The 24,213-nt window shown below is 42.4% G+C and overlaps 1 long non-coding RNA gene across 1 annotated transcript in view; it reads right to left on the bottom strand.

Moving 5' to 3' along the window:
• The window catches only part of LOC142601564 (uncharacterized), a 52,960-nt gene extending 37,899 nt beyond the window's left edge, over positions 1-15,061 (bottom strand). Inside the window, exon 1 of the long non-coding RNA XR_012835078.1 lies at positions 14,875-15,061. This is a non-coding gene — a long non-coding RNA (uncharacterized LOC142601564). The remainder of the gene's footprint in view (positions 1-14,874) is intronic.
• Positions 15,062-24,213: the final 9,152 nt, after the last annotated feature.

Raw genomic sequence — 24,213 nt, 5'->3', positions numbered from 1 at the left:
GTGCCTGCTGGAGCAAATTACCAGTTCCCCTTCAGGTGGTCATTCCTGATCAGCAGTGAATAAATTAGCAGAGCATCAGGAAAAAGCCATCTTTGGGAAAGATAAAATTTCAGCTTCTAAGCTGGCCCGTCCATAAACCTGAATGAATTTATGTAAAAGGAAGAGATCTCTGGAAATCCAGAAAGAACAGTGTCAGATTGAGCAGTCGTGTTCCCTGGGTGTCACCACTGCAGGCAGACATGGTACAGGAGGTGTTTCACCAACCAGGCATGGCTATCGAAAGGCCTGCACTTCTCCCAGTGCTTCGCTGGATGTCCTAAGTTAAGGGACACAGAGTGTGGCTCACCCACCTGAGAAGCCACCCTTCCCTCCCTGCTTTCCTTCAGGCCAGAGATACCTCTCGGGATTAGATCATCCCTCCGTGTCAGGCTGCGGAACTCGGTTGACAGCCATGGGTGGGTGTGTTATTAGTCAGATTTACATGTCTAAAACATCATTTGTGCAAACACCCCAGGGCTTGGCTATGAATGCGCACAGAACACAAACCTGAAAAAGAAGTTCAATAAGCAGAAAAAGCAGTGTCTGAGTTGAAGCACCCCTACAAGTAGGTCAAATCTACTCGCAGCTAGTTGCCTAATACAACTTCTCACCAGATTTACTGCACAATGCATTTTGTTATTGAATGCTTCTTTCAGTTGTATTCATATTGCTTTGCTGGACTCAGTATGTACTCAGTATTTGTCTCTAAAAAGTAAAAAATTAAGTTGAAGAGTCCCACACAAGGGGCACTTCTCCAGAAGAGATACTCTAAGCATCCACAATAGCCATTAAATCAAAGGGATTTCATAGGCCATGACCATACAGAATAGTTTTTCAGCTACCTAACTTGTGGCTTGCAGGCTGTCACTCTGTTCAAAGCACCTCTCTCTGTGGTACTACGATGCTGCTCTCCCCAGAGAGTAGTAAAAACTACAAGGAACTCCAGACAGAGACAGTAAAATATGAAGCCAACCTCAGAGGAACGTAACAGGTTACAAGCACTTGACAAGGTACAAAAACATACTGTAAATCTGTTTTAAACATTTTCACAGCAAAAAAAGGAATCTATTTTAAAGGATCCTACTCGCACTTTTCATTATCAAGACAAAAATTAATGGTCAAATGGTATTGGGGAAACCATGCACGGGAGCACAGGGCTGGTGGAAAGCACTTTTGAGTCATATTGATACCACGCTATCAGCTAAACTGAAATGGTGCCCAAAATCTATCCTCCTGACGGGCTGGCTCCAGAACAGTTGTCAGGGGAGGAGCTGTGCTTTCCTCCTCCCACAGCGCTGAGCAGGAATAGAGTGCTAGGGCTCCAGCTCTGAAGGGGAGAAGGGGAAATAATGTGGAATCCAGATAAAAGTCTAGAATAAAGAAACTTTCAGAAGACTTTTGGGGCACTGGGCTGGAAACATCACTTCAGATCTCTGGCCGTTTTGCTGCACCCGTTTGCACACATACGCTTCTCCCCAACCTCAGAGCGCTCTACAGCCCCGGCCCCCACAAGAAACAGGAGTAACCGAGCAGCTCGCACACTGCCCATGTAACCACGCCATCACAATCTTGTAATCCGAGACCTGGTGCAGCCCAATTTACCTGATTACATCGCTTTTGTTCACATTAAGTGTTCATTGTGAAACCCTCTCAAGACAGGAAAAACTAGATAACAGGGGAAGAGCTCCTCTGTGGAGATTGCCACAGATGACGCCTGTGAGGCATGTCCTTATAGTGATGTACCTTTCATCGTTCAAGAAATCAGTACGACATCCAAAATGACCAAAAATTTCCCTGAGATGTCCTAAGCATGCCATCATTTTTCACAGCTAAGCTGTGCAAGGAATAATAAAAACAAAATTTATTTCTGTTTGCATTCATAAAATGTACACAAAAAATCCAAATCAGGACACACAACACACACGCCCTACCACCTCTGGGGAAATCACAAGTAACAAGAGCCAGATTTTTAAAAACTCTTTTGGAATAAACTGATTGTATAAGGAAAAAAAAAAAACAAACCAAACGATTCACAGGAGTGGTGGGCACACCTGCTAAATTATTCAGATATGGTCAAAATCAGCAGCCCCAAAGATAAATGAAGATCATGTTGAAACTCCTCCAGTTGCTGCCAGAAAAATAAACAGACTCAGCCCACTCTTCATGTTTCTTTTTAACAACTCTGATTGTAACCTGGGGCCATCCCCTTTTAGGCCATTTCTATCCTAGACATCATCCATTATCCCTCCACACAACAGTGCAGTTCCGGCCCTGACTTCTCTTCTTTATTTCATCCATCCAGACATCCTTCCCTCCTTCCTCCCTGGGCTGCACTGGCAGGTATAGAGGGGAGGGTGGCAACTTGCCTTCCCGCCTGCAGGGAGAGAATATTAATCCCTTCTTGCTCCGTGGAAATGCAGGAGCTGCCTACCACGCTGCAAGCCAAATCTAAGTTTGTTATTAAATAGTACTGTCTTAATTTTTGGTATTCCAGGTTCAGGAAAGGCCTCAATCTGATCTTATCTTGCACTGTTTTCTTTAATGACCTCAAATTATGAAGCTGTGATCCAGAAAGAGCATAGTGATTGGTATCACCGTATAGAATAATATGCTCCAAAACGCTCTCAGACCTACATCCATACACATCCCTAATTAATTAATTAATTAATTAGACCAAATTGAAACTTTCTGGTAGCAAATATTTGTTGTTAATTGAATAAAAATAAACTGCTGAAAATATAACCTTTGCATTTTGCTAATGTTTTAAAAGCCTACATGTAGTACTAAACACAGAGTTATTTGCCTAATAATTTTTCTATAAAATATGCTAAGCTATTTTATTCGCCTTGTTTCTGTCGGTTTAAAAAAAGCAAACTATTAATTTCTAAAAGTCCCTTTATGGACTCACTATATAGGCCATATATTACAGGTTTTTCTCTGGTTTAGTAGTGTAAAATTTCTAGATTTACAGAGCCAAATTAATGAGAATGTATAATTTAGGACTCTGATGGGCCACAGATGATTTTCAATTCTAATTTGTAATTAGCCTCTCCAATTCAGTGCAATAATTTATTGTTAAGCACATGCATACAGGCTGTGATTTGTAAACTTGCACATAGTAGATGATGGACGTTTTATTAAATCACTAAGGATTGATGGTATGTGATAGAGAGTTTTGATTTGATTTGTACTAAATGGCTTTTTTGATAGGAGAAAGTATTTTTATATAAGTAGAGTATTTGCCTTGTATCTATGTACTAATACAAAACATAACAAACCAACAAAGCTATGCCAGCAGAAGGGACATTGTTGAAACACATTTCTAATTCCTTGAAGAGTCATGTTTTGTTGTTATTTAAGAGGATATATTGGTAGAATTAGAACTGTTTTGAAACCACACCTAGCAACAGTTCAAGGAATGAATTTGTTGAGCAAAAACTTCACTTACAATAAGTGCACAATTTCTCTAAATTTTCAGGATGAAAAAGTTTTGAAGTAAAATGTAGTTAAGTTTGCTATTTAAGTAATTGAAATTTGCTGCTCTTTATCCTTAGTTACAGCACTGACCTCAGGCAGCCCCAGAAAATGTCAACGGAGAATTGCAGCCAACAAACCACTAAAGCTCCATCCTGTCCTGTGAATGTCCCATTGATTTCAGTGGTGTGGGACCCATCTGAAAAGCTTTGCTGAAAATGGTCATGTGCAGTTCCACTCAAGGATTCCTCTTTTAAGTATGCCATCCTCAAAAATTCTTAGTGCCAGCAGCAGTATACACTGGCCTAGGGTTTGCCCCAAGTTTCTTCTTCGCCAGCAAGATTAAGGAAAGCCTTCTGCTCTTTCATGTGCTTTCCCTGCAGAAAGTTTAGCCTATAAAAAGTACTTTCCTCTGTGGGATCCTAATGCTTCAAAAATTATAAGCTGCCACATACCTCAACCTAACAGAAGAGCTGCCATCGACTTTAATAGTACTCAGACTGGCACTTCATTAATGCAGTGCACATGATTTTTAATACCTTTCCAGGAAAGGAGAGAGTGCTATCAGTATATATGAGACGTTATTGTCATTTCTGTGTGTGAAGAGGCAAGTGGGTCTGTTGCAGAGAATCCTTTAATGATTTATGATCCAGATAGATAGATTTCAGAAATATCATTTCCTTAACAAGGAACGAGCCACCTCTTTGATTTGTTTTCTCCTAATAATGACAAGTCTCCTATAAAGTTCATCATTCTCCAGTAATGTGTCTCAAAGTGTGGATTGTGACTCCTTTGAAGACCTGAAAGCGCTCAAAAGAGGTCATGTAACATTAGCAAAAGCAGAGTTAGTCAGCTCATTTCTTCCAGGCAAAGAGTTGTGTTTACGGACTACCAGCCTTTGCATCAGCCCAGGAACTATGATCATCCTCTCATTGTTTTTAATTGTCTGGCATTAGTTAGGTCCCTTCAGCACATGGGCATGATTGTTTATACTTGCAAGCAGTAATTACCAGCAATTCTCATTATCCTAAAGGGACTGACCTGCTGTCAGTTCATGAGGTCGTACAAAAATGGATAAACCAGAGGAGGCTGCATTTTCAGAAATCTTTGATGTGTCATGCCCGAAGGAGAATGGATGGCAAAGAGTTCCCTAATTTTTGAAGAGGTAACTAACACATGGGCTTGAAACTGTGGAACAGAGGGAGAAGGGGCTGAGCATTCAGCTGGCTTCCACACCTGTAGAAAAACTTACTTTTTAGGAGACAAGTTCACTGTATAAGTTAGGAAGGTGGCAAAGTAATAAAAAAGGAGTGAGTGAAAAGGGAGACTCAAAGAACATTTATCAAAATCAAGATGTTGAGAACAAAATTAGTCATAAAGCCAAAGGACACAAAAAGAAGAAAAATATAATTGCCTAATCATCACCACCAAGAGCTGGATAATAGATGAGAGGGACTGGAGTTACACAACTACAAGCAACGTGACAGTGTTACAGAGCCCAGCATGATGAGTATGTTAAAGCGAATTGCTAGGATCTGTGTAGGCACAGGGAACAGGAGAGATGGCCTTGCATGTCATGTAAGGTACATCATTACATGTGTGCAGCTCAGAAATCACTCACAGCTAAAAAGCTTGGCAAAGATCTGCCCATTTGTTTTGTGTGTTCAGCCCAGCTACCACAGGCTCTTTGCAAACAAGCTGCTCTCTTTGCAGACCTGTTAAAGGTGTACCTCTTACAACTAATCTCCGAGTTGCTGGCCCTAAGGAAGAAAATTATCTTGAAAGCTTATGAATTAATATTGTCACTTATGAAGTTCAAGATGAGTAAGCAGGTGGTCTATTTTGCAGACTATCAAATCAATTAGCTAGATTACTAGATTCATAATCAGCTATCTGTGGTGCCAGAGTAGAAAACCGCATTATCACCCAGAGTTTTGATCTGACTGAAGCATGCTGGATATCTTCTATTGCCACTAAACAAATGCAAAAGTACAGGTAATCATTTTCTAATTTGAAAATTAATTGCAACTGATATAAGGTAAATCTCTACTAGAACTTGACTGAAGACAGTTTGATAATAGAACTGTATTTTTGGCACAAGGGATTATATGCCATGAGTTACATGTCAAGACAGTGAAGTCCAAACCAGTAATCTATTCAGCTTGTGATTTAAAAGGACGAATGTCACTGGGTAGAAAATAGTTGTGAGCTAAATCAAATGAGATAAAGAATTGGAACAGAAATGTGTGAATAACTGGAAATTCTTGAGAAACTGTAGTAGACATTCAATAAGCCACAGTTCCAAAATGCCAAGGGCAACCATCCCTTCCTTTAAGAATGGAATGTGAGGGCAGATATTACATTAACTCCTATGAAGGAAAAAGGAAGCCGATAATAATTATTACCAACCAGAAGACAGGGACTGATAAAGAAATACAAGCACAATGACCAAAAAATAGTATGTTATGAAGAAGAAAAATCTTCTATAATTAATAGATTCTACAGTGCCTCTATAACATATAAGGAGATGAGAATGTTAAAATTATCAGTAGCAGTATACAAAAGAGAGAAGTGTTAAGTAAATCCTTCTGTTCTGTGCTGGGAATCATCCCTGTTGGTATATAGTTATATAAGGTAGTGATGAAAGGTGAAGCCTTGAAGCTCTATCAGTCCCCCTGTTTGGCAGAACAACAGAATCCAAGTGCCAAACTTTCATTCATAACTCAAAATCTCATTAATTAATTCAAAGATTCAAAGATTATGAATCTGTTGTGATCATCTAACCTGCCCTCCTACATAGCACAGGCCATAGGACTTGCATGAATCCCATCTTAAACTACAGAAAGTCTACCACGAAAACACCTACCCGTAAGACTAGAACTATGAAATAGAGAGCTTCCTTCTTGTCAAAGCTTGTTTTGATTTAACTTCTGGCCATTGGAGCCTCCTACCTATCTGCTACACTGAGGAATTCATTACAATACTCTCAAAGCACTGTTCACAGACTACAACCAGGTCCCTCCTTTGCCTTCTCCCCAGTAAAATATGAACGTTATGAGGCACATTTTGCCATTCCTCAGGACTTCGTTTGCACCCTTGCTAACGTGATAGCATTCTTCCTGTCCTCTGAATACCTGGACTGGACACTGAACACCAGTAATTGTTAAACTGGTACTAAACACAAGATTAACAGCAGTGTCTGCATGAGAAAAGTAAACATGGGTGCAAGTATGGGCACACATTTGCTCACACCATGTCATGGTTAGTTCCATAGCATATTTTGGGAATATGTGAACCAGCCCTTTGTCAGACAATACCTGAGCACGGTTTGAGGGATAGCATGGGACAAGGTGCTCAAGCAAGCAGTATGGATGAGGCCACTGTGTTTGGGGGAGTCTAGGTATATGGGGGCAAGCTGTGCTATCCCACTTGCCCTCAGAGACAGAGAACTGAACCTGGCCTGCTTTACTGATTAGTATAAATATAGTCTATAAGCTTCTCTAACCAATTTCCTCATATTTTTAACTTGAAGGGTCACAGAAGTTTGTTTTTCACTGACCCACACCAGCAACTCATGCTCAGACAGTTATTCACCCTGTTTACCATGTCCCTGCGAATATCACTCTTGCCCAGCACGGATTTGTCCATTCCATCTGTATGACCTAAAGATTTTTGTTCTCTCTCCAATCGCTTTATATTCAACCATATTAAAACAAGCAATCCAAGGTCATTTGAATTATAATACTGACACTATCCCTTTGACATTTGCTAGTTTCTTCAGCATTAATGTCCTCTGCAAACTTCATTTGCACTAGTTCTGTGCCTTCTCCCATATATTTGGAAAAAGTTCTGAACATCATAGATAGAAGAACCATTTCCCAAAGAACTTTGCTAAAACAAATCTGTTTAAGGAAGAGAAACATTTACAATAAATAAGAGCTTGTGCAATCTCCACCTGTGGAGGCATCCCAAAGTTAGCTGGACAAGACCCTGAGCAACTTGATCTGTCTTTGAAGCTGGTACTGCTTTGAGCAAGGGGCTGAACCACATGACCTGCAGACGTGCCTTCCGAACTAAGTGATTCTGTGAAGATTCTCCATTTGTATTCCAAGACCTGTCAGCTGACCCCCTTTCAATCAATGTAACACATGACATGTTGATTTTATATTGTTTGGCTTTCTTAATTGCTGTCTCATGTGGTGTTGGGTCAAATTTGGTCATTCCATCGTCCTTATCAAACTAACTTGCCATCTCACCAAAAAAGGTGGCAAACAAGATTTACAGTATCAATTTCACATACAGTAATGTTGACTGGCATTAATTACGTTTTTCTCCTTTAATTTTTCTTTAATCCTAATCAACTGTTCATTCTTCTGCCATGATTCATAATAGGCCTTACTGTTTCTACCGTAAGTTATTCTGGATTCCCAGCTCTTCCAGAATATCAGGAGTCACTGAATATCAGCCGTGGGTAATTAGACGCTCTTCAGAATGGCTGTGCTAAAACATTTGGATGCAAGTCATCTGGAAGCTTTGTTTTTAAAGTTTAACTTCTCCAGTTCCTGATGGAACGGAAATTGTTTCATCCCAAACCGTAGGCAGGAATGCCGCTCTTGACATCCTTCCAAACCAAAATATTGTTTCAACCCCACGGTCTCCTCTGTGCCACTCAGCAGGTTTTCGGGGCCGACCCTGGGCATTGCCAGCTGGCAGACAGCAGGGCAGGAGGCAAGGCAGCTGTAGGCCTCCCGCCTGCTTTGCCCATGGCGGAGGCCTGGAAAGCCGGCCTGAACACTGCCTTCCGCCGCCACTGTGGGCAGGGCCAGGGTGGAGCCCAGCATTGAGGTTGCTGGCTCAGGATGGTGGGGACCCCACCCCGCCGCAGGAGTCACTGCCTGCTCCCCTCCCAGCCGCCTCCTCCTCCTCCTCCTCAGGGAACAGCCCTGGCCCTGCTCGCCAGCCCTCCCCTGGGGCTTTCTGTCCCTGCTCCTCCCTTTCTCCTGCCTCTGCCTCCCCAGGGCTGCAGCAGCCCGGCCCTAGCCCCGCTCAGCACTGGCTCCTCCACCTAGGGCGGCAAACGCATTTTAATTTCCTCTTCTGAAGAGCTTCAGGGGGGGAAAACAGCATAACTGGGATACTTCTTGCTCTTCCTAGAACTAAAAAAACCCTTATTAATGAATTGCATGCACTCCAGAACAGCCACTACTTGATGTTAAGATACATATCAAAAAGTCCCATTTGTCACGCATAGCCCAAATCTTATCTATTTTGCTATTATTATTATCTAAATTTTTATTATTGGTATCAGCCAATCCAATACCAATGAATTCCAGGATATTCTCACCTTTTTTTTTGCCTGCCTACTCTTTTTGAGTCAACAGGACATCGGCATTTGTTCACTGTCTCTGTACGCTTCCACACACTTCATATTTGTCAGTACCTGTGGCACATCCAGAGCCAAATGCCAACACCCCTCTTTCCACTTACATCATCTGCCAGTATAGACAGTGGACTAACATTCCCAAAATATCACAAACTGACACATTGGCTACTGAAAAAGGACAACTGATATTTCTGTGCTTAGCATTGCAGGAAAGAGAAGTTAAATCTTTTTTGTCCTTTCTTTTTTCCCTGCCAAAATGCTGGTTAGTTTTGAAAGAAAGTTTAGTAGCCAGCATTGCATTTTGGTAATTGACCTTAAAAATTACATTCATCATACCCATTTCAAGCTTGTGAGAAAACTTTTAAATATGTCTCACTACTAGTTGCAAAATCTGCTTTAATTTTTCACCATCAACCCCATGGGCTTTCCTGTGGCGAACTGTTCTGCCTTTTGGCCTGCAGCCAACTAGTGTGTTTTGAATTCCAGTTATCACACACACACACACACAAATAATGATTTGGCATATCAGCACTCATCATCTGTCACTTCCTGAAAAAGAAAATCTACCCAAACTGATCTTTCCACTCGGAATTTAGTTAGCGTTCGGAGTGCTAGGCCACCCTCCAAAACACAGTTCTTGGGCTCTCCTGAACTGGTGGAGTTCACTGTAGATGTTAAGGAGGAAGCCACAGGGAGTTTTCTCTCTCCCCTGCTCTACATACCACCAGAAGTTAGGTGTCTTTAATAGTAAGTTCCTTTCACCTGAGATGTCTTTCACAAACAGTACTTAAAAACATATGATGAATACAAGGAGGATGCACACCATTCGCAGACCCCACAGCCATGGATCATGTAATAAATCATTGCTTTTGGCACTGGGACGTTAATCTGTCCCTCCCTAAGAGACAGTGAGATGCCCTACCCTATACACCTTATCTCCCATCTCATTAGGTTTCTCTCTCCCAGTAGCAATCTTCAGATTGAAATGTAGCCCTTTCATTTCTGAAGGATCATCTTCAGGAGCAGAAATGCCAAAGTTTCATGAAAAATCTCATATTTATGACATTGTGCAGAGCAATATTGACAGGTTAACAATAGCTCTGCTTCTGACAAATAAATGTGTGTGGGACGATCAAGAGATTACAGGATGGGCCTGGTAATCAGCCAGCTTCAAGTGAGTAAGTGGCCACATACATTTGTTATCCAAGGCCCTATCCTGCAAGAACTTCAACGTATCCCAGAAGAGTCCATCAGGTCCTGTTGAAATCAGGTTATGTTGATAGTACCATAAATGTGGAACAAAAAGGAAGACACAAACCCTGCCCAAAGGCTTACAAAGACAAACTGAAAAGGAGTCACATCCAGGCATGGCGATCTGCTTATATCAGTACAGGAAAGCATCAAAGATAGAAATGGATCTCCATTGAGAGAAGAGAGACAGATGGTCCTGGTTCAGACATGAGAAGGGGACCTGTGAGAACTTCTGGCAGTTTCATTCACTTTCAGAGACATCCTGTGTGGCTTAGGCAAGTCACTGAGGGATAAATGTGTAATATGTAGGTTTCATTCTCATCCTTTGGCTTGCAGGCACCCACTGCCTTTCACAGGCTCTTCATTCACTGCATGAGGAGAATGAGATGCTTATGCAGCACAGGTGCAAAGATGCGGAACGTGACCTAGGAAATGCCAGGAGAGGGATGAGTACTAACTAAGTCAAGCTTCTCCTAAAGTGCCCATGCCTAAGTCCAGGCTGCAAGTAGATGCCTTCTTCCAATCAGGGGCAAGCTAAACCAGGTCAGTGATTGTACACAGAAAGAGGAGGAGGAGGATGTGGTGGCAGAGATGACGCCCAGTAGCCCAGGGGCAAGAGAACTAACCCAGGAGGTGGAAGATTCAAGTTTGGATGCCTTCTCTTCCGCCTGACTTGGAGCAGGGATTTAATCTCAGGTCTTCCATCTCCTAAACAAGTTTTCTGAATGCAAGCCATCTGTCACTCAGGCTTCTCAGTGTCAACTGCAATGCTTTGCATAGTGTTTTTAAATACTCCTTTGGCCAAAGAGAAAAAAACATGCTCTCATGCCCTAGTGTTAGTGATCTGGGATGAGTGCTCCAGCCCTCACCCAGTGAACATTTAAATACTTTACACAAACTGGAAGAGCTGAGACCCACTGCAGAGTATCTTCTAGTCTATTGAAGTGGGCACTATTTACAGGAGAACTGGGTTTAGATGCAGCAAAAGAGGGATCAGGACTTGAATTTCTACCATGTCTGTGCAAGGTTTTGGGGGTTTGGGTTAGGGGGTTTTTTTTAGGTTTTGAGGCATTGTGCTGGTTTAGACTGGGATAGAGTTAATTTTCTTCATAGCAGCTAGTATGAGGCTGTGTTTTGGATTTGTGCTGAAAACAGTGTTGATACGACAGGATTTTTATTCTGGCTGAGCAGTGCTTACACAAAGCCAAGGCCTTTTTTGCTTCTCACACCATCCCACCAGCAAGGAGGCTGCGGGTTCACAAGAAGTTGGGAGGGGACACAGCCAGGACAGCTGACCCCAACTGACCAAAGGGATATTCCATACCATATGACATCATGCTCAGCATGTAAAGCTGAGGGAAGACAAAGGAAGGGAGGGAGATGTTTAGAGTGATGGTGTTTATCTTCCCGAGTAAGCACTATGCCCTGCTTTCCTGGAGATGGCTGAACACCTGCCTGCCTGTGGGAAGTGGTGAATGAATTCCTTGGTTTGCTTTGCCTGTGCACGTGGCTTTTGCTTTACTTATTAATCTGTCTTTATTTCAACCCATGAGTTTTCCCACTTTTATTCTTCCAATTCTCTCCCCTATCTTGCCAGTGGGCAGTGAGCAAGTGGCAGCGTGGTGCTCAGTTGCTGTCTGGGGTTGCAGAAGCAGGGACTTCTACTTCTCGTGCTTCGGGACAGGTGCAATGCAGAAGGCATGCTCTCTCTCAGATTGCACATTTCAGGTGAGGGAGAGAGACTTGGAGCTATGAATGCCCACAGGAAGCAATTATTATCAGCTCAGGGGAGGGGAGGGAGGATTATGTGCATGCCCACAGCAAAAATGTAGGTGCATTATGGCCTTAACTTTTGTCATCATCAACACAAAGGGACATCAAGTGCCTCCCAGGCTAAGACGACCTTTCGCAGGGGGTTCTGATAATCTCAGTAACACACAAGCATCAGGTTAGCCAGATACCAGCCTAAATGTTAATCTAGCCCTTAATCTCCAGAGTGCTTCTCCATTGTGGTGTGGCAACATCACAAAGACAAGGCTCCAGGCCAGACTCACCTCCTACCCACCTTCACGGCAGGTTCTGGGGCAGCCTAGCTGGTACTCATGGGGAGGAACTCAATGTGCACCCAATGCATTGAAGTGTACTCAAGGGCACGCTTACTCCCATGCAAACTTAATCCCCATGCAAACAGGTCCTGGGACTCTGTGAAGCCTCTGCCCAGCCCATTTGCCCTTGCAGACATATCCTATGACCTTTGTCAAGTGGACAAGAATGCCTGGAGTGAGACAGAAATGTCTCTTGCCACAGGTGCAGATGGGATTTGTGGCCTACCTGAGCTCAGGCCAACTACAAGTGGGAGTGGGAGTGTGAACATGAGATGCTTTGCTGCTGGAGGACCCTTGCTCCAGGCCACGTGGGAGCCCACGTGTAAGGGGTAGGGTACTCACAGCCCCTCTGCCTCCACTCCACTTGCAGTAGCTGTGATCAACCCCCTATCAGCAGCACTGTGAGGATGTGCTCTCTCACACAGTGGGGACCACCATGATCACCAAAGACAGAGTATTTCAGAAGAGGCGGGAAGGCTGATCTGACAAAGCAAACGTGGAAAGGTAGAAGCTCTTTCCTAGAAATACTCCTGAGGAGCACAGCGTAGAGAATAGGGAGGAAGGAATGAACATTGCCAAATCCCAGCACACCAGAGCCATGAGTCAGGCCCCAAAGAATCACAAGATTTCAAAGCAAAATGACATTTCTGTTCTTTCTATTCGCCATCTGATTTTTGAGTCCCTAGGTTTCATGTGCAAACTTTTCCTCCATTAGAAATATAAAGACAAGATTTTGCCCTAATCACTTATCTCCAGAATATGTGGTTTACACCAAACAGAACAAAGGTCCCAATGAAACCCCCAGAGCTGACAAGTCTCCCATTAATCAGGGGGTTGGAGAGGGAAGGAAGATTGTAAGAAACAAGCAGCAGAAAGAGGAAAAGGCTGCAAACACATCTTTAAGCCTTTCTTTTAGGCAGTAAGGAACTGGAAGACAGGAGATAAACTAGGGAGGGTGGTAACAGTCATACCTCTTGGGAGAAAATTAAATTCTCCTTAGTTTGCCTTCTACCCCAAAGAGACTGCAGAGTTTAGCTAAGAAACTTAAATGCTGAATTTTAGCTAAGAAACTTAAAACTCAGATGTATAGTATGGGTAATTAGTGACATGGCTAATTGGTGACTTTCACAATCTGTTCTCCTCCCATGGAATGTATGATGTTTCATATTCATGTGGACTGCAAGTCTGAAAGGAATGGAAAAAGAAACATTTGAATATTTGCAAACATTGCATTACTTGTTTTAACGATCAGGGTCCTATTAAGAGAAATGTATTTGAATGAATTCAAATTGAATTGTTAACGCATGATGCACACAGCTGAGGCTGTTGTGGGAAAATGCACTTGGACATTCATCTTGTCTTCCCAGCAACATCTGCCACATCCGTGCTGTTTTCCTGTCCCTGCATGTTAGAGCTCTTCACTTCTGTCTGGGAGAAGGCCCCTCAGATCACATAGCTGAAGTACAGATCTGAGAATTTTTATGTATGTGGGTAACCCAGATGTAATTGACAGCTTACAGGAAGCAAAATAAAGAGGGTTTTGTGTCTGTGTTTACAGTGCAGCAAACAGGTGAGTTTAATATCAGGCATTAAATACCTCCAGGTAATAAATCACACCACAATAAATCGAAGTCTTATTGTACTGTGAACAATCTTTTTTCTAACTCATTCTTCTTTGACATTGTCTTTGTTCCCATTATGAAACTTTGTATTTCTCAATGACTTGCTTTATCAATTTGCCAATCAAGTTTCACAGCAATACAAAAGCATCAGAATTTTAATCCAGTTAAAAAAAAATCTAATGTTAAAAGCACAGGTATTTAATAATTAATTACTGACATGTCAGCTCAAGTCCCTATCATTTCAACTAAGATCGTTCATTCAGATCCAAATACTTCTCTTTTTCTGTATCGTGTTCAATACGGACATACTACAATAGCCCCAAGGAAACATAAAAGTCACAGTTCTATCTACAGCTAAAATCTTTGTGACTTCCTAAATTAGAATGGCGTGCAAAGGAACATTTTGGTTCCTTTAAATACATCGAAATAACCAGCCTCTCAGAGAGACAGAAATTTTACTTTAACATATTACTACAAGTCTTTTCCAGCATGACTGCTGAGGACTCTTCCCCCACAGCGACTGGAGAGAGAGAGAGAGTGCGCGCTAACAAAGAGGGTTTTATAGATAAAGCCCTGTGCACTTTCTGCAGTGCAGTAAAGCTGGGGGCACGCTGCTGGCAGCATGGCTTAGCATGGCCATGTGCATTTGCAGGGCAATGCAGATGCCTGCCCTGGAGCCGGTGAGGAGCCATGCAGCAGGACAGTGAGCCAGAGGTGCTGGTGACCCCCGGCCTCCCTCACGTCACGGATCACTACCACCTTCATCTGCGTGTCACCCCACGAGCAGTTCCCTCGGCTCTGCTTGGCTTGGGGCAAGACAGAGCTCACGCACACCTTCCCGCAGAGGAGCCTACGGCTGATACCAACAGCCACTCGTCCCAACAATCCACCAATGCATCTAGTGCCCCTTCTCCTCCTCCACAGCTGTTTTACCCACGAGGGACTTCAACATCTGAAATTGTTACACAGCTGAAGTGCAAGATTCTTGCAGCCTCCTTACCTGAGGGACGGTGTCTGCTAGGAGGTGACATGCTGATGGTGCCATCAGTCAGGCCAGCAAAGCAAGTGTCTAAAAGCTCATCTATATTCACACCAGCTCAAGTTCACTTCCAAACACCCACGTCTCCCCTCTGCCTGTGAGAAGTCTTTCAGCTGTAGGGAACCTCTATGGCTTGCATTTGCCTCAGCTCTTTCCCAGCCAGTGCCCTTCCTGAGTGAACACAAACATGAGTCAGCTTTTCCTTTGAAACAGAAGAAACTTGGTTCTCTTCGCAGCTCCACTTTGGTGTGCTATGACAGAACACAGATCTGTCTTTCACTTTGTTTAGAAGATGTGACACCAGTGGCAATTGTGGATTTAATTACATTTCAGCTGCAAGAGAATCTCAGTTATTTTTTTTAATGTCTCTTCTGACCTCAGAAGACCAGCTTTAAACAGGCAGAGCATTTTTTAATATCACTGATTGTGGCTAGGTCTGACTTAGGTCCTCATAAAAGAAATTACTCCTTTTTGTCCAAAATGTTCATTTTGGCAATATAAAAAAATGTCTCTTTCATATATATGTGTGTGTGTGTGTATGTATATTGAATAAATGTTATCATACAATTGCATAATGAATTGTATAATCAATATTTGAATTGCATAATGAAACTGCATAATTAATGTATTGGCACATAAATATATGTCAATATTCAAAATGTCTTTCATACATGTACACCAACAGTAAAACTTCTCAGTAATCCTTAGTCAGCACAACCACGACAACCTCAAAAGAAAGAAAATATGTTTGTAAAGGCTGAACCCTCCTGTCAAACACTGCTCAGAAAAAAACAACTTGTGATAGTCTTCATTTTGTTACATATTTAATAATAATCATTAAACCTCATACAAATTTTCCTATAAATTTTTGCTTAAGGATTCATATCTGTGCAACATCACCGTCACCTTGGCTTAGATAGCTCCTCTGCTCTAGCTCCCTAGAAATATATTAGATATGTTTTATTCACTTAGTTCCAACCCAGCACCACTCTCTGCTTTGATAAAGTTTCCTCTTCTGGTGGGACTGATTTTTTTATCACAATGTGGTGATAGACCTTAAAAAACACCTTGGAGCACAAGAGGCAAGGAGGAGCTGGTATTGCACATAGCAATGGAATAAGCGGCATTCGGCTAATGAAGAGGGACATGTAGCTATTCGAAAAAGAGGGTGGATCGGACTCAGTCCAGCTCCCTGCCACAGTGAAGCCTCACCTACAGCAGGTGTGGATAAGCATGGGCGGCCGCGTGCTCCCAGCCCCTCTGCGCGGGGCCACTCAGCGCCGGCTTCTGACCTAGCATTCCCTGGGGTTCCTCGTGCTCTCTCAGCCTCTCCAGCCACCCTCGAGAACCAGCCTGGGGTCACAGGTACCACTTCACCACAGAGAGGCTGAAATTGAAACGAAGTTCCAGGGGGCAAAACCAGCTTCTGCTGAAACCATTGCACAAACCCCAGTCCCCAGCTTTCACTAGGGACAGGCTAACTTTCATCCATCACTCCTCTCCTTTCCTCTTCCGCCTCTTCCCTGCTTGGCCCATTCCGATTCCTGTGTCAGTGGCATGTCTTTTGTGTGTCACTTGGCTGAACACCAGCGGAATATAATTTACATGAAACAAATATAAGATATAGGGTCACTTTTCCTCTGTTGGAGAATCAACAGCCTTGGGGGGGGAGGTTGTTTTACTTTCCTTCTTTATTGTGCTGGGAGTGGTACGGGGGACAGAATTGGCAAAACGATATTTCGAAGATGTGATCCCACTTAATAAAATGGAATAAAAACAATAAAAATGAGCAAAGAGGAAAATTTCTTCTTTCTACATTCCTTGTGATACTTCACTCACAGCATCCAGCAATCACGTTGCTGCTGGCGTATTTTCCACATAGGGCTGGGCCAGTGGGTGGCTTGTTCTTGTACAACACTGCCATGGCAGGACCAGGCAACACATCCCTGAAATCAGGGAGCTGAAGAAATAGAGCTTCTGCACTTACGGCTGCTGCTGCTGGTACAGTAAAAGCTATGTAAATCTGGATTCGACGCTTATTCATTGGGATCAAAACTACCAGAACCCCACGTGCAAAGCACCAATCTAGTATAAACTCACTCTGACAATTCAGATTGTACAAAAAAGTCTCTGTTGGGTTGTCTTTGACTGGTACCTGCAAGGTTTATGCCTGACCCGTTACCACGCTTGCCTGACCCCCTCTAGATTTTCACCAGTCAGGCCAGCATTCACAGGCAACAGAAATGTGCTTTGGATGATTACACAGAAATGCAATCATGTGCCACACCTGATCTGAATCAAACATGTACTCCTGGGAGATCCAGTCATACATGGATCCAGCATTAATAGTCGTGGATTTACAGCCTGAGAAGTTTCCAGAGAGAAAACTACAGGGCCAGGAAATCATCAGAGATTCATGGAAATTGAAGGCAAAAGAAACCATTATTGCAAATTGCTTCTTTGCATAATAAAGCCTGTGAAATCTTGTTCTTTGAGAGCTATCAATTAAGCAATTTTTAATTCACTTAATGCAGTGGGATTGTACTGCTTTCCTGTCAGGCACTTTTCAATCAATGTCAGGGGCACAAATGCTTTTCAGAAGTCTAATGGGTAGCAGAAGGAGTATTGTTAGTCCAATTTCTAATTCGGAAGCGGGGAGAGAAATTGCTATCAAACTGAAATCTAGCTACCATAAAACTACATGGCCAAGCATTAATTATGCAACTATCCTTTCTGTTCACTATTCATGTCACAATAGCCTCTCTACGATTTTACTTGAGATCGAAGCAGTTTCCCTGTTCAGTTTTGTACAATTTTTAGGCATTAGCACAGGCAAAAATTTTGCAGATCTCTGGGTGCTGAGCTTTAACACTGGCAGTTCAGAGAGTCACTCTGCCAACTTCGGTAACGCTCTGGGGAGTGATTTTTAAAATGTTTAACGTCAACATTTACTGCTTCGTGTCGTTGTTGGTTGGTTGGAGCTTGTTTCTGCTCACACCAGGCAGAGCCGGCGCAGTCGGCCGTGTGCACCGCAGCCACCCAAGGGCTTTGCACATCCCTCCCCTCCCTCTGCAACAGCCCCGCTGGCCCCAGGGCAAGAGAACTCCTCCCTGACCTTCTCCACAGGCAGTGGGCAAAAGTCAGCATACTTAGCCCTGGGGTATTGGGCTGTTGGTCTCCAGTCCCCACTGCAAGGCAGAATCGACAGAAAATACACATTATTGTGCAGCCTGATCTGCTAATCCTCTCTAGGCTGCTGGAAATACTCTTGTCTAAGTGCAACACCCTGGCTGTAGGCTTTGGGGAGACTGCTTACAGTAATTACAGTCTGTCATAACTCGAGTTTATTACAATAGTCGTGTTCATGTAATAGACAGAAATGTTTGTTCCCTTATGAAACACACAGATGCTGGAAGATTTATGTGGGTAATGCAAACAATAACGCCATCCCAGATTATGAGCCACAGTTGATCTGCATATACTGTACTGAAGAAATAACAACAGCAGTTTATAAAGTTATCTGCCTGAAGCCAAGATTTCAGTAAATTATTTACCTTCAAGGAAGCGAGATACCTTCTCTCAGTGATGCCTCCATTTATTGACAATCAGAAGTTATTTGCTGCCACTTAAAAATCAAATGTGAGGGGGTTGAGGGGATTTGTCTTCTCGGGGGGGAGGGTTTCTGTTGGCTTTTTAAGTGTGAACAGGCCCCTCCAGGAACCAGGTAGCCCATCAGAATGTTCAAGTAACGCTAACATAAGCAGGTTTTAATTTTTGAGCTGTATTATTTTGGCTGCCGTGGCAGGCACACTCTGATCACACAAGTGGAGAACTTGTCCACTGCAGAACAAGCAGGCAGACCCTTGTGCTGCAGCTTGCTCGCAGCGATGATGGGAGCTGAAGGTCCTTAACACTAAAACAGTATTTCTCTACCCATTTTGATCAAAGAACCACCTAATTTCAGGATGAAAAAAAAAATCCTTTAATCATCTTCAACAATACAGCCACAAGACCTATATACCACTACCAAAAATGCGATTAAGCTCTCAGGGTTCATTTAGAGCATTTTCTTTTGTGTAGCTTGTTTCCCCAGGCTTGCACACCTGGCAGTGTGCAAGTATGGCTTATACGTGTTTTATTTCTTTGTGATTGTTTCAAGCAGCCTTTCTGAGGAGGTGTAGCTCATCTGCCACTCGTTGACAGTGTTTTAGATGGTGGGGGCTGAAGATGGCTGCAGCACGCAGGCAGCTGCCACAGCGGAGGGCTTGAGCAGCTTCTCAGGCTACTCATTTGTGTCAGCGTCATCCAAGAGATGCTCTGTGTCTTCCACTCAAACCGCCACAGGCACCTCAGCAGCAATAATCTGCTCCTAGCCTTGAGAAAGTTTCTGTGGCAGGGGTGGAAATTTAATTTGTGTAAAACTGATACTTTTCTGTTGAAAGTTACATTTGCGTGACAAGGTTTGTAGCTCCACCCTCTTGCTTTCATTAGACAAAAAATTTGCAAAGATAGTTATTTGCATTTGGCAAAATGGTTCATCTGTTTGTACAAGCCACAGTAACATCTCTTACTTTAAATCGGCTCTCTGCACACCAAGACGTCAGCACAACACACAAAGATGACGAGTGCAGCAGTGACATGACTGTTCCTTCAGATCTGCTCTTGCCTCTACCCAAGGTATTTTTACTTAAGGTATTTTCCTCGTGAAAAGCAGGTAGGTACACACCAGTCAGGCACAAGTGGGGAGACTAATCAGTATTGCTTATCGTTTAGAAAGCACCACAAAAATGCTTGTCACTTTACAGAATATAAATGCAGAAGTGTTGAACAAACATGCAGGATGGTCCCTGCTCTGCGTAATCAATTTAAAAACACAAAGTGATACAGTTAATGATAAAAAAAGAGAAAACAGAATAAACATGCTATTGAAAATGATGTTAAAATGTTCTCTACTGAATGCATTTCATTACTTAAGTATTGCTTTGGCTTAGTGCATCCTTTCAGAGCTCTCAATGTGCTTGATGTTTAACTTCCTACTTAAATTCAATTACTTTTTGAAAGCATAGAAGCCCCTACTATCCACAGCACCCAATGCCAATGAATTCTGTTTTAACAACAAGTTGCACAAAGTATCATCTTTTATTTGTTTGAACTTCTCACCTGATGATTTCATTTGATGCCCTGTAATTCTTGTACTGCAAGAACCAGTAAGCAGTTCATCCCTCACAGGTCTTCTCCCTTCCGCTCCATTTATCGATTGCTAGTTTATCCTCCCTCAGTTATCTCTCCTTGGGCTCAGAGATCTTGGTCTATTTAAGTATTCCTGATATGAAAGTTATTCTATATCTTTATATATATAAAAATATATATAATTATATTTGTTGACCTTCTCTATACCTTATATAATGTTACTGTACCCTTTTTGAGAACAGCGTACAGTATTCAGAGTGGGGGTGTATCACGGATTTATACACTGGGGTAGTTTTACTGCTATGAGCAATTTAGTGTGCTCAGCACTAATTCAGTTACATTTTGGAAAGATGCAAAATGATGACAAAAAAGTAAATGTAAATCTGTTTGCAACTTTGGTGACCTCCCACTGATTCTGGGACTTGATATTCAAGCTTAAGTTTCTCAAGTCTAATTACTGATTTGAGGAATCTAATTGCCTTACTGGGGCATATAATTCTAAGTATTTTTGAGGCTGTAAGCAGAAACTTAGGGGCCTACATTCGGTTCGATAACTCATCCCCATTTGAAAAAAAATGCAATTCTTTTCTTCTCCAGATTGCTATGTGAGAATGGGGTGGGTATGAAAACTCCTCATCTTGTAAGTTAAAACACTGCAAATCACAAATCTCCTCCCCATCTCTTTGTTCCTACTCGTATTTCTCTGTTTGCTCCTACAAGCTAAAGAGACACCCTGTCACTGTTATTGGTCAGAAACAGAATCTTAAAGAACTCCACTAAGCAAATATATATATATAAAAAAAATATATATATATAATTTTAATGGTCGCACAGTAAGGAAAGCTTTTCACTTTATGAAACTAGTTATAACTTATATAACCTATATACAAGGGTATATTGCATAAGCACAGCACTTCTTATCACAGAGCATTCAGGTACTTTGAACTAGACATAAATCAGCAGAGGCTCTCTGAATCCAATGGAGACATGCTGGTTTAAATTAGTTGAAATAGGATGAAGCAACTCTCTGACCACGGCAGAACCGTAACTTTCCTGTCCCTTTCCAAAGGAGTTCCAAGGGTTCGAACAGCGTATTTTATCTTGCTATAGGAGGTCCAGGCAATCCTTACACTGCATTTGCAAGTCTTTTTGGTCACAGCCATACTGCTGACAAAGGCATTATTTACACTGACTGGTCTGATAAGAGAATGTAAACACCTTAAAAGTGCCATTCCTCTTGCACAATTAGCTCCTGGCTGCTGTATCAGCGCTCTGGGGACAGCGGTTCCTGCCAGCCATCGCAGGTGTTGTTCACCCGCACCTATCTGTGCTGCCATCACACCATCTCTCCTCTTCAGGGCTCCGCATGAGCCTCCAACAGCCTAGCAAAGCCTTTTGCCAGTCAGCACAAAACTGTCGCGCTCCTTTTCTAATCCCAGTATTTCATAAACTAACAAATCAGAAGATTAGCCAGCTGTGATAATGCTCCATTTCACCAGGGCAGGAATAACCAGTGAGAATCCGGTCAAGTGCACTGTTGTTGAATTACTAAATTACCCCCCCCTAGATTAAAAATATGCAGAATCTCAGTAATAACTACCGGTTGGTTCAAGATATTTTTTACTTAAGTTTGTATGTTCTTGCAAAAGCCCAATGACTCCAAAGAGTAAACCACTCTGCTATCTGGATAGGGACAGACATACTGCGTTTGTACCACCTGAAATCCTTTATCCATACTGGGTAAAAATCGATGGATTTGAACCATGGATAAAGGTTTATCTTTGATTATCTTGTAAGAGATAACAGCAGAGCTGATGATATGATCCGATGAGTGTTTGTGATCCTATTATTGTATTTCATAAGCTGCCGCTCCACACCTGTCCGCACATCCCTGAACCGTAGCTACTGTGCAGGCTGCAAGGCGGTAGCATACAGTCTGGGTGCCACTCGCCAGTGGGGATACCCAGAAAAAACAGATGCACCTAAACCATTTGGGGAGTGCTCACTGCACCTGTGTCATGGGAGGGTGCAGAGAGGACAGAGCTGACCTCCCCGTGGAGGTGCAGAGGGGCAGGATGAGAGACACACGCTGGAACATGGGAAATTCCAATAAGATATGAGGAAAATATTTCCATGATAAGGGGGACCAAGCACTGGCACAAGTTGCCCAGAGAGGCTATAGAGTCTCCACCCTTGGAAATATTTAACACTTGACAGGACATGGCCTGAGCAACCTGCTCCAGCTGACCTGCTTTGAGTGGGGGGTTGATCTAGATGATCTCCAGAGGTCCAACCTCAATTATGCTGTGATGCCATCAGTTTATGGCCACTTATCGTGTTTCAGCTGAGGGAGCACTAGTTAACAGGTTACGAGGATTTTCACATCACTGTAACTATCAAGGGGAAGTAGCAATAAAGAATTAAAGACAATTCAGTGACAAGAAAATAATGATTATCGACAGAAAAAGAAACCAGAAATGTAGAGGTTAGTGAGGTGTTCCCCAATCATATTATCAGCTGGCAGCACAGCTCCTCAGGAAATGGAGTTCATTTAGACCAGGGGAATTTCCAGCATGCCAGAGACTGTTTTAAACCTGATTTGAGGTTAAAAATACAGATGATACATTTTGCAGAAAAAAATCAAATTATTTCAATTAATAAAAAATGTGAAAAATATTAAAAGTTTATCACATAATACACACATGCACATACTTGCATGCACATAAATAAAAAAAAAAATTAAATGGAACAAGAATACCAACACTAAAAATTCAGGAAAAGTGATACAGGAGAATCAAAATAAAACAAAAAGAGAATATCCAAATGGGATCTCCCATTTCAATTTTGAACTTCTTTGCAATTTTCCTATTCAAAAACCCAGTTGTTTTCAACATTCTACTTCATGAAGTACATTTTGCACGCAGTGGAGCAGCAGTTTCCAAAGGGAAATATCCATTTCAAAACTTTGTATCAGTTCAGCTATTCTTCCAAGAGCCAGTATCTTTGAGGAATATGAACTTTCTTCATTGATACAACTTCATTTTTCCTGAGCCAGGATTTTCCTTTCCTTACAATAAAGTAGTGAATTCATCATGTTTGTTACACATTCGTCTAGTGTTTTATAAAAAGACATCTACAAATTTTACTGCCCTGTTTCTTTCCGGACCACCCTAACAAACAACTTTGGCTTTATTTTTAGAATTAGCCTTTCTTGTCGGCTTTTATTTTCCTGTGCAGCCCTAACATGATTTACTGTAATTCAAATTTAACTATTAGTTTGCTGCACTGTACACCTGACACTATGGCACAAATAATACTTATTTCTCTCCCTGTCCAGGTACTTCATGTGCCTCATCACTTAGGCTATTTGAGTACCCCAAATATTGACAAGCAGAAAGAACATAAATAATATAACCTTCTTTCTTCAAAGTGCAGAGGAGAAGTAATAACATTAGCTCCCCAGCGATCCTAGCAATCAGTCCTCACTGTATTAAAAGCTGTGACACCGTGCATTACATTCTTGGGTGTAAGTGTGTAACATTTATGGAGGTGAGTTATGGCCAAGAAAGGAGGTTTGTACTTCTAGTGGTATAATGCCTCTAAAGGTCATGTTAAAAAAACTGAAGAACTCTGTATTGCAAAGTTATCAAGAACCCTGACGTTTCAAACCAATGGCAGTGAAAAATGAGATGGCTCTGGGCTGCCGCACAGTTAGTGTGTCAGGCAGCTGCTGCTCCACAGTCGGACAGGAACAGGTTAAGATTTTCTGGAAATGGCGTCTCCACAGATGGCAAATTCCTCTTTCTGTTCAAATGAGACTGTCAAAAACAAAACAACCTCTTTCCCAGAGAAAGAAAACTAATTTTCCACGAATTCAACCCTTCCTTCTTCCACCATTTCCTCAGCTGTTGGTTCACTGCCAGCTGACTGTATCCTCAGCCCTCAGCTCCCTCTGGTTCTCAGAAAAGCCCATGTTTGCTGCTTGCTGCTGTTTCCGGGCCCCGGTTACCCTACTCTTGCCGTGGACAAAATATCCCCCTTTCCCCTGCCCTCATTCCTACTTTCCCCTGTTGCCTTTGTGGTTCCATCCCTGGTTTGCGATATCTTGAG

The sequence above is a fragment of the Balearica regulorum genome, chromosome 4, assembly GCF_011004875.1.
Source record: "Balearica regulorum gibbericeps isolate bBalReg1 chromosome 4, bBalReg1.pri, whole genome shotgun sequence".
Classification (NCBI taxonomy): Eukaryota; Metazoa; Chordata; class Aves; order Gruiformes; family Gruidae; genus Balearica; species Balearica regulorum.
Note: the sequence above shows the minus strand (reverse complement) of the source record. Positions and strands in the feature narration are given on the sequence as shown.